We start from the raw sequence: 9,084 nt of genomic DNA on the forward strand, positions 1-9,084 counted from the left end.
AATGTTTTCTTATGCAGTCTGTAAGACGGGGTTTAATAAAGTCCTAGTTTTGAAGGAAAATTGATGGACTAACAGTAAAGTGGGTCCTTTCCTTCTTTATTACCTAATCTTGAGGCTCTGACTTGTAGAGGCTCCCTATCAGAATCTGCAATTTTTTGCGCTTAGACTGAAAAAAAAGCCGACAATTACAGCGAGTGTTGGACCTTCAGGGGTCCCCCACAGCCCAAGGTACAATGTTTGGGAAGGATTTGTGGTCATTTAATTGTAACATTGTGTGGGAATATGGAAATACGCACCACTAGAGCACAATGCCCACTGCAACCATCTGAAAAGGATAAGCAGCTAACAAATGGATGTTAAGGGTTTTAAGATGGGTCCTGGTATATCTGATCTTGAGGCCCTTTAAAAACCCAATATAACAATCAGTGCAGTATGACATTATGTATCTGTAGACCCCCAATTCAGATAAGGAAAAACTATACTGCAATAAAGCAACCAGACAAACAAATTCCCTTAAGGGAAAATCTTTAAAACAACAAAGGAGGAACCCATCGTCCAGGATGGACAGATAAGCAATAGGTGCTGTGCTTTAGAGTAGACAGAAGTAGCAGTAGTAGATTTACAGGACCAGAATTATGATTTTATATAAATCAAGTACATCACATACAGTATTAAAAGTAAAACATGTAATTAGTTAAAGCGTCATAAATCCCTGTAACAAAACCTCATTTTAAGACCTTCACTTTTAAGCAGATACTCTGCTTACATGAAGCATATCCTTCGATCAATTCGCAAACTTGGGGTCATGTAATATCGCAGCGTATGAATACTGTCCACAATGCATGCAGTGGGTAGGGGCCCAGCAGTTACTTTTGCTGCTGACGCTGCTTTATGAAAAAGATGATTTAATCTTTTGCTATGAAAGGCTGTAAAACTATTGTATGTCTGTAAATAGTGTAAAGTAATTTACATACAGCTTTGCAATGCAGGAGATTTTTTTTTATTATAAGCAATTATAAAATAATACGTTTTTTCTTTTTCCAAATTGATCGGTAAACTGTAATTGTTCACTTGATAGCTCTTACTGCAATCCCAGATCCACTTTGCTATTGTGTTTGGTCTAGTAGTGACCCCATATATTTAAATGGATCTGGTGAGGGAAATGTCAGCATTACTGATGAGTGTGATGACTTGATGACACTGTAGTGTGTGTATGTCTGTGTGTGTGTGTGTGTGTGTGTGTGTGTGTGTGTGTGTGTGTGTGTGTGTGTGTGTGTGTGTGTCTGCGTGTGTGTGCGTGTGCACATGCCTGTGAGGGGGTCATAATGCAAGAACAACCGTATTTTTCTTTGTTTTCTTACCCCCACACAGACATCTGGCTCTAATAAAGGAGAAAAGCTACCGGCCTGGCCTGTAGTTCTCCTGCACAAACAATGGCTGTATTCTCAGCACGGCCTCCTACAGGGCAGTGTCCAGGGTCAGGCGCACAAAAATACACACAAACTCCGCTCGCACATTAGTTCTCCTGCTGATGTTGACGCCACGCAGCATCTTACTCAGCAGTTGTGTGCAGCAGCACGGGGCGAGCAGCACCTCTCCACTTTAACGAAATGGCTGAGCCACGGCTTAAACTGCTCATTAAGCCCCCAGAATGGAAGACAAACGACACACAAAGGACCTCTTAGGCTGCAAACAAGCCGTTAACAAAGGCCTCTCTTCTCCTCGCTTGATTTTCCTCTCTCCCACCCCAGTCCAAAAGTTAGAATTAGAAAAAAGTCAGTGCCGATGATCCCTTCCGTCCCTGCAGCCTGCTTAACCAAACAGAGCTGGGAAAGAATCCCCACGGGGAACCGAAAGAGCACCTCCTGTAATGACCCCAGCTGACCTTTTGCCTCCCTCGGGTAATAACAAACAGCCACATTTCACATGCTTTTGTCCCTATTCTTAACTTCCCCGTCTGCATTGGTCTGAACACTGCCCAGCTGTCTCATACTGTAGGAGTGTTTGTTTGTATTCAAGTCAAGCCAACAGGCTTATTTATGTTGTTTTTGAACGATGTCTACTATTAGACTGAATTACATATTTGCTGAAAGGAACACAGGAAGGCTTCTTAACATATCTGAGGGAGTGTTTGTCTTGAGGAGCTGACGATGTGATTTGTGCTTGTATTTTTATTTTTGTTATTTATGCACAGATTAACACATTTTTATATACAATGAAGCATAGTGAGTACAGATAGAAATCAGTACATATTAAAAAAGATAGTTTGACATTTTGCCAAAATGGTGAGAAGATCTGTTAAATACGGAGCTACAGCTAGCAGCCAGTTAGCTTAGCTTAGTATAAACACTGGAAACAGGGCAAAACAGCTAGCTGGTCTCTGTAAAAACAATACTTTTACAGCTAAGCTAGCAGCTCTGTGAGGTTGTACTTTAATGCTCATGTTAGCATGCTAAAGTGTGCACAAGGACAATGCTAAATTGTTGATGTATCAGGTAAAATGTTAACCATGTTCACCATCTTTTAGGGTTTTGGGTGTTAGCATGCTAAAATTTGTTGATTAGAACATAACACATCTGAGGCTGATGGGAAATTTAGCAAACCAAAGTATTGGGCGAGTTAAAAAAAATTCTCCAAGCTTTAAGCTAAGCTAAGCTAAGTGGCTGCTAGCTGCGTGGTACCAATCTTCTCATCCATCTCTCAGCAAGAAATCAAAAAAGTATAGTTCCCAAAATGTCAAACTACTCCTTTGAAGGGCAGAATATATATATTACACAAACAAAAGAAGTTTTTTATAGTTTTTATTGTTATTTTGGTTTCTATTTGGCACCAAAAAATATGATCATAACTTATATCATCAGCACAGGGGGACAAAGCCAGGAACTTTTTTTATTTTAATTTTTTATCTCTGCGTGTTTCATTTCTGACATATCTATAGTCCCATTGCAGTATGTTTGTGTACAGTGTTGACATGATGCCATTCATTCTGCTGTTGTTTTTGAGCTGTCGTGTTTGGATCGATTAGTAATTACTCTGGTTGCCTCACACACTTACTTACTTACTTACAGACATACACACGCCATGCACGTACACACTGGGTTTGTGTGGCACTATTGTTTCTGTGTGCCTTTCATTCACAACAACACAAAGCAAAGAATTCAGAGCGCCTTCACCTGGGCCTTCCTTTATACTGACACACACACACACACACACACACACACACACACACAGATTCATTCATTGGGTGTCAACCCCCAACTCCAGTGTCTGGACAGATTCTGCTTCTCACTCTGCTATTTCACACACTCTGCTGTTGTTAAGTTACCAACATAATTAAAAAAACGATTGGGGAGACAATGGTTTGCCAAAGATTGCCTTGCCTACCAGCTTCTACACCGCATTGTAAATATGGATTTAGATTTTGGATTTGCTGGATTACTTCATGGCACAAAAGAGGAATTGTTTAAAAAAAATAAAAATAACATACAGACAGGGGAAGAAGAGACAAGAATCAAGATCCACTTAGCAACAGAAGGCACCCAAATTCAGCTTTTGGAATTACAACACATACAGTAACTGTAAAAGTCTCACATGGCAAATCCCTTACTACTGTATTTACGCAGATACGCACACTGACTACGTTTACATGCACATAACATTCCGACTGTTGCCCTCATTCCGAAAAAGACAATATTCCAACTAAGCAGTTTACATGGCCAATGAAAGTGAGTATTCCACAAATATTCTTATATTTATATAAGTTTGCCATCCTCTTTCATTCCTTCAAGCCGGTGTTGAGATGTTTGTGCATATCCAAAAACCTATTGATATCCAAGTGTTTCATAATGTTCAAAAGTAGCTGTGTTTCTCCTTCTTCTTTTTTTGGGCCTGCATCTCTACTGCAGCCTTTCAAAATGTTGGCTTGTTGTTTGTGCACAACAACCATAGCAACGCACAAAGCCGACCGTAAAACGTGAACTTGGAACGAGGCCGTAAACTGCAGTAAAAACCCCGATTGAGACGCATATTCTGAGTGCGCTGTATACATGTCCAAAGAATGCTTCTTAAACCTGAATATGCCACGTCTTAATCGGAAAATGCTAAATTTGGAAAAAGGCCTTTGTTGGAATATTTAAACAGAATATGCTGTTTACATGACCTGTATCAAATTCAGAATATTGTCATATAGCGGAGTATTAGTGTACACGTAAATATACTCACTGTTACATGCACTCAGTGCGATCTCACAGAGCTGCAGACCTGCAGAAGCCCGTGTGACTGCACCGGAGAAAAGCTCTGATTCTCCTGCTGTGTTCACACCAATGTGGATACACCTGAATCGGTTTTTCTTCTTGGATCAAAACAGACTCATGTTTTAGTGATAATGGAGCTTTTAAAAACATGCTTAAGTGTAATCTTGATCCTTCTTTGAGAATCTTGACCCTTTTTTCTTTTACGCTTGCGCTGTAAACAAGTGTGTTTTTTGGGGTAGAAGTCACATAAATAATCCTGCTTATAAGATTTCATTATTTAATTTATTACAACTGTGGCCACTATTTATTGTATCAGTTATAATAACACTGTAGCCACCAAAGTAGCTGCTGAGATATGGAAACACGCCGATATCGCTGACACTAAATAATCCCTCTTTGTAAAGGAAAGCTGTTGTGCACAACTATGGCAAGCACTATAGTTCAAAGTAAGTTTGTCTGTAATAGTTTGGTTCCAAGACTTAAAATCAATTATTGTTTGAAAAATTACGATACCAATACCAGTACCCTTAAAGTCATACCGATACCAATAGAGTACTTCATTTGCTACCTTTTTTCTTCTTCATTCAATACCCATCATGCGAATGGAAGCATTCACTAGCGTGAAATGCCACCACTCCTGCCTGTCCAAATGATTTTAATGCAATTACATTTTTGGGCTCGACTTCACCACAACACGGACTGTATGGGATGTAGCTTCTGCGGTAGTGGGCCAATCATATGGCGCATTAAATTGAAGAACGCGTGCGGTGATTGGCTGCGAGATTAAAAAAAAAATACAAATAGTGCAGGTATCGTTTGACTGGAGAAGTTTGAATACTACTTTGTACTGGGCTATTTTGGAAGATACCTTAGTCAACAGCCACATCTCTGATCGCTGACGTTTAGTGATTCAAATAGAGCTTTCTAGATAGGATAAAGAAGGGGGGTGTCATCTTCATACAAAGTGAGATATAGCTTAGCTGAGTTCTATCAAGAGGCTTTCCGCCGTTTTTTGAAAATGTCTTCGATTTACACAGGGAAAGTGTGAAGAAGACGCCCAGTTGAACACATTTCAGTAATTTTACTCAATAAATTAGTGCGGGTGGAAGTCTTATCATACGGAAGAGGATTAGGGCCATGTGACATTTTTTTTATTGAGAATATAAAGTCAGAATTATGAGAAAAAAGACTTCATGTGTTGCCCTGACATCTTGTACATCCTCCTTCAGTAAGCAGAGATCACACACCCTGTGATCTCCGGAGTGTTTCCCAGCAGCTTCATGTTCTGCCAGATGGCTTGGATGTTGTGCTGTAACCTGTACAGAAATGTGTGTGACTTTTTTTTGGAATGAGCCCTAAATCAGCCGTGTCTGTGACTGAATTTATACCATGTCATCAGCATTTCTCACCATTGTGTGTATCAGAGTGCCTCATGTGCTGTACTACAAATGGTGAAGGCTGGATAATTTCTGTATGTGTGTGTGTGTGTGTGTGTGTGTGTGTGTGTGTGTGTGTGTCCCTCTGCCTTAGAGGGAACGTCTTCTTCAAAACTCTCGTTCAGACGGGCGCCACTTATTTATTTATTTATTCTCAAGACAACCACCCATACTCCTTCCTCGCAATCGCCATGGCAACAACGGTCTGTAGCTCCCGTTTCCTCCCGGGACAGCCTCTCACTGTTCTGTTTTACTCCGTTCATATTCAGACGCACTCACCGAAATCATGAATAATTGACTGTGTACTGTACACACGAGTGTGGTGTCGACCGTACAGCAGCCCGACCTGCGGTCCATCCTGTCCGATGTTTTCACAATAAAATGACACTGAAACTCCCAGCGTCTGCCACTGCTTGTTTATTTCATGGGTGGATGTCAAGTATTCATCTGTCAGAATGGAAGATAACGTGATGGAACTCTAGAGAGGGAGCAAAAAGTACAATATTTAAAATAGAAAGTGGCATGAAAAGAAAAGAGTTGAGGGTAGGGTAGGGTTGATTTTAGCAAGAGTTGTAGCCTCCAGTAGCCCATCACGTTCCTGCCTCTGATGCACCTGCTAGTTCTAAGCCCCGGCTCATTAAATCTGCAGCAGCTGTGTTTGTGTCTCAGCCTCCGTCTCTGTCCGTCTCTGAGACGGCACTGTCTCCCTGCAAAGACCCCCATCCCTCTCATTACGCCAACACTGCGTTCGGCTGCGTTCAGTGGTTCCTTTAAAGTGGCTCCGCTTTAAAAGAAAAGGCCCTGGGTCCAAAAAGTAGGCCTACCACATGAAAAATAACCCCCCCCCCAAAAAAAAAAAAAAAAAAGAGAAAGGCAAAGTAAGATTGCTCTCATCTGTGAACACCACAGATTGGAGTGCTGTTCGTAAAAATATACAAACCACTGACGGACCTTCTCTGATCCTCCATTTAACAAACTGTGTCATCGTGTTGGGCAGGCCAAATGTAACCCTTTAAAGGTCACATATTATGCTTTTCCGTGTTTTCTGTCATATCTACAATGTCATAATGTTGGAGTTTCATGTTAAACGTGGCCTCAAATAACGAGGTCAACGTATTTTAGACAAATCCCTGTGAGCTAAAACGTTCAGATTTCCAACTATTCCTCGGCTAAGTGTTACACAACTCTAAAACTCTAACTCGGCCTTCTATAATTGGTTAACTGCTCCAAGTAGGATTTTTTTAAAGGTCCAGTGTGTAACGTGTTTAGTTGTTCATTATCAAAATCTGTGATGCCCGTTCATAAACTTGTCCTTTTTTATGAATATTTACCACCACCATCAATTCCAAGTATTCCTCTTGGCTTGAAATTTTACAGTTGCATTCACATGAACTGGGTATAGACACTCCATATTCATGCTCTATCTTGAAATACGTTAGCCGGTAAGGGACATACAGGACATACTATGCCTTTCGCATTTTCTCTGTCACATGATAAACTCGGAGGTGCTGCTAATGCTGCTAACGGGTATTGTAGCTTCCCGGCCCCCGGCAAGTTTGAAGAAGGAAACATGGAGGACCACACGTATTCAAAATCCCAATTTCAGGAACAGGAGTCTTCTTCTTCTTCGCCCAGAGAAAGAAAAAGGATATTGAAAAGAGCAAGAGACCGGCTTTTTGAAGCGTGAAGGCTACCGTAGCTGTAGTACGTACTTTGAACTGCGTGGTGCGAGAGAGTTGATTGCGATATACGATCTCAACGCTAGATGGGAGAAATTCCTACACATCGGACCTTTAAGCCACTGCGGTGTTAACATTGTCGCATGTAGTTCGTGCTAACGTCAGTAAAATGCAATCTTGGCTGCCAGTGGCATTAAATTCTCCCCAATTCCAGGTCACATCAGTCCTGAAAAATTTTCGGTTTATGTAGTATTTGGTTTAAAAGCCTTTATTTTGACTGTAGAAATTGCTGCTATACTCCATTAAGTGTCCACTACTAACTATAGTAGCTACATGGCTAACGGCAGTAAACAATGTCACCTGGGCTGCCAATGTTGTTAAATTACTACAGTCTTTGCTGTACAGTGAGTTCCAGAGGATTACACACATAATTGTTGCATATTTGAAAAGCTTTTTGAAAGCATTTCAGGTTTACTGGACAGTTTACTGTGCAGAGAGACAAGCGGCATGGGAGACTGGAGGAGTGAAATGTGTCCAAACCCCTACGCCAGATGTGGACTCAATGCTGTGGTTAGACATTGTGTGTGCCAAACTGGATGCTCTTCTGAGGAGTGATTTGGTGAGAAAAGATTTCAAGCTAAACACTGCCAGTCCTTCTCAAGAATCACATATGAATGTAGAAGCTAACCCCAGAATTCCACCAGGCGCAGATGCGCCGCATTGCCACTGCGTGCTGTCGTCCGCCATGCGTCATACCTCACCGGGACAACTGAGAAGCCGAGCGTTTTTGCCTGCCCGACTCGCAGATTTTGACATTTTGGTCATTTTTCCTGGATATTTGTCCTTCTACCATAAAAGTAAGTAGTCTACTTACTTGAAAACGAGAATCACATTCTAAGAGCCAGCTCCATACAGACGCTGAAGGGTGCTTTTTGCATCGTATCTGACGCTGAGAGCCACTGACCAAGCGTCAGTGTTTTACGAGGTGGGAGGGATTGTGAATAACGCACCTGGTGGAATCTATGGGTGATATCTAATGAAGAGTTAGATGAATGAATTCATTTGACTAAACATCAATCCAGTATTAACTTATTTAAAGTAACATGTGATGTGACATGACATACATATTTGAAATTTGAAATACTTCTATCTAAATCCATCCTTCATTTTCAAACGATAGTTTGAGATTTTGGGAAATTTGCGTATTTTCGAGAGGACCTGGCTCTGTCCACAGAAATGTAAACAACTATTGGCGAGGGGAGTTAAGTGATCTACTTTTTGGCTGCGCGCAGTGGCTTCCTAATTAACACCTGCTTTTAAAATCAACACCTCACAGACGTGTTAATTTGCCAAATTCAGAGGGGCTGTAGATTTAGAGATTTACAGATAGGTCGAGTCAGACGCCAGTGTTCTTCTTCGCAACTGCTTGTCGGATGGTTGAATGTCTCTAGAAACCACTACACCTTTCCAACATCAGAGGAACTGGGTTGGGGGGGGGGCAATTTCTGTGACTTGAAATTCACACTTGCTTCACACTGTGATTGGCCAGCTGTGCGAAGGTTCTTTTCTGTGAAGCTCTTTTTATTGTTGGTTCTATTTACCAGGTGTAATGCAATGAATGTGTCTGAGAAACGCTATCTCCATATTTAAACATAGATTCTGGCTGTTCAAAACCACTATACCGACACTTTTGTCTTCTGAGGTGGTTCTTTTCTA

Source organism: Perca flavescens, chromosome 23, assembly GCF_004354835.1.
Source record: "Perca flavescens isolate YP-PL-M2 chromosome 23, PFLA_1.0, whole genome shotgun sequence".
NCBI lineage: Eukaryota > Metazoa > Chordata > Actinopteri > Perciformes > Percidae > Perca > Perca flavescens.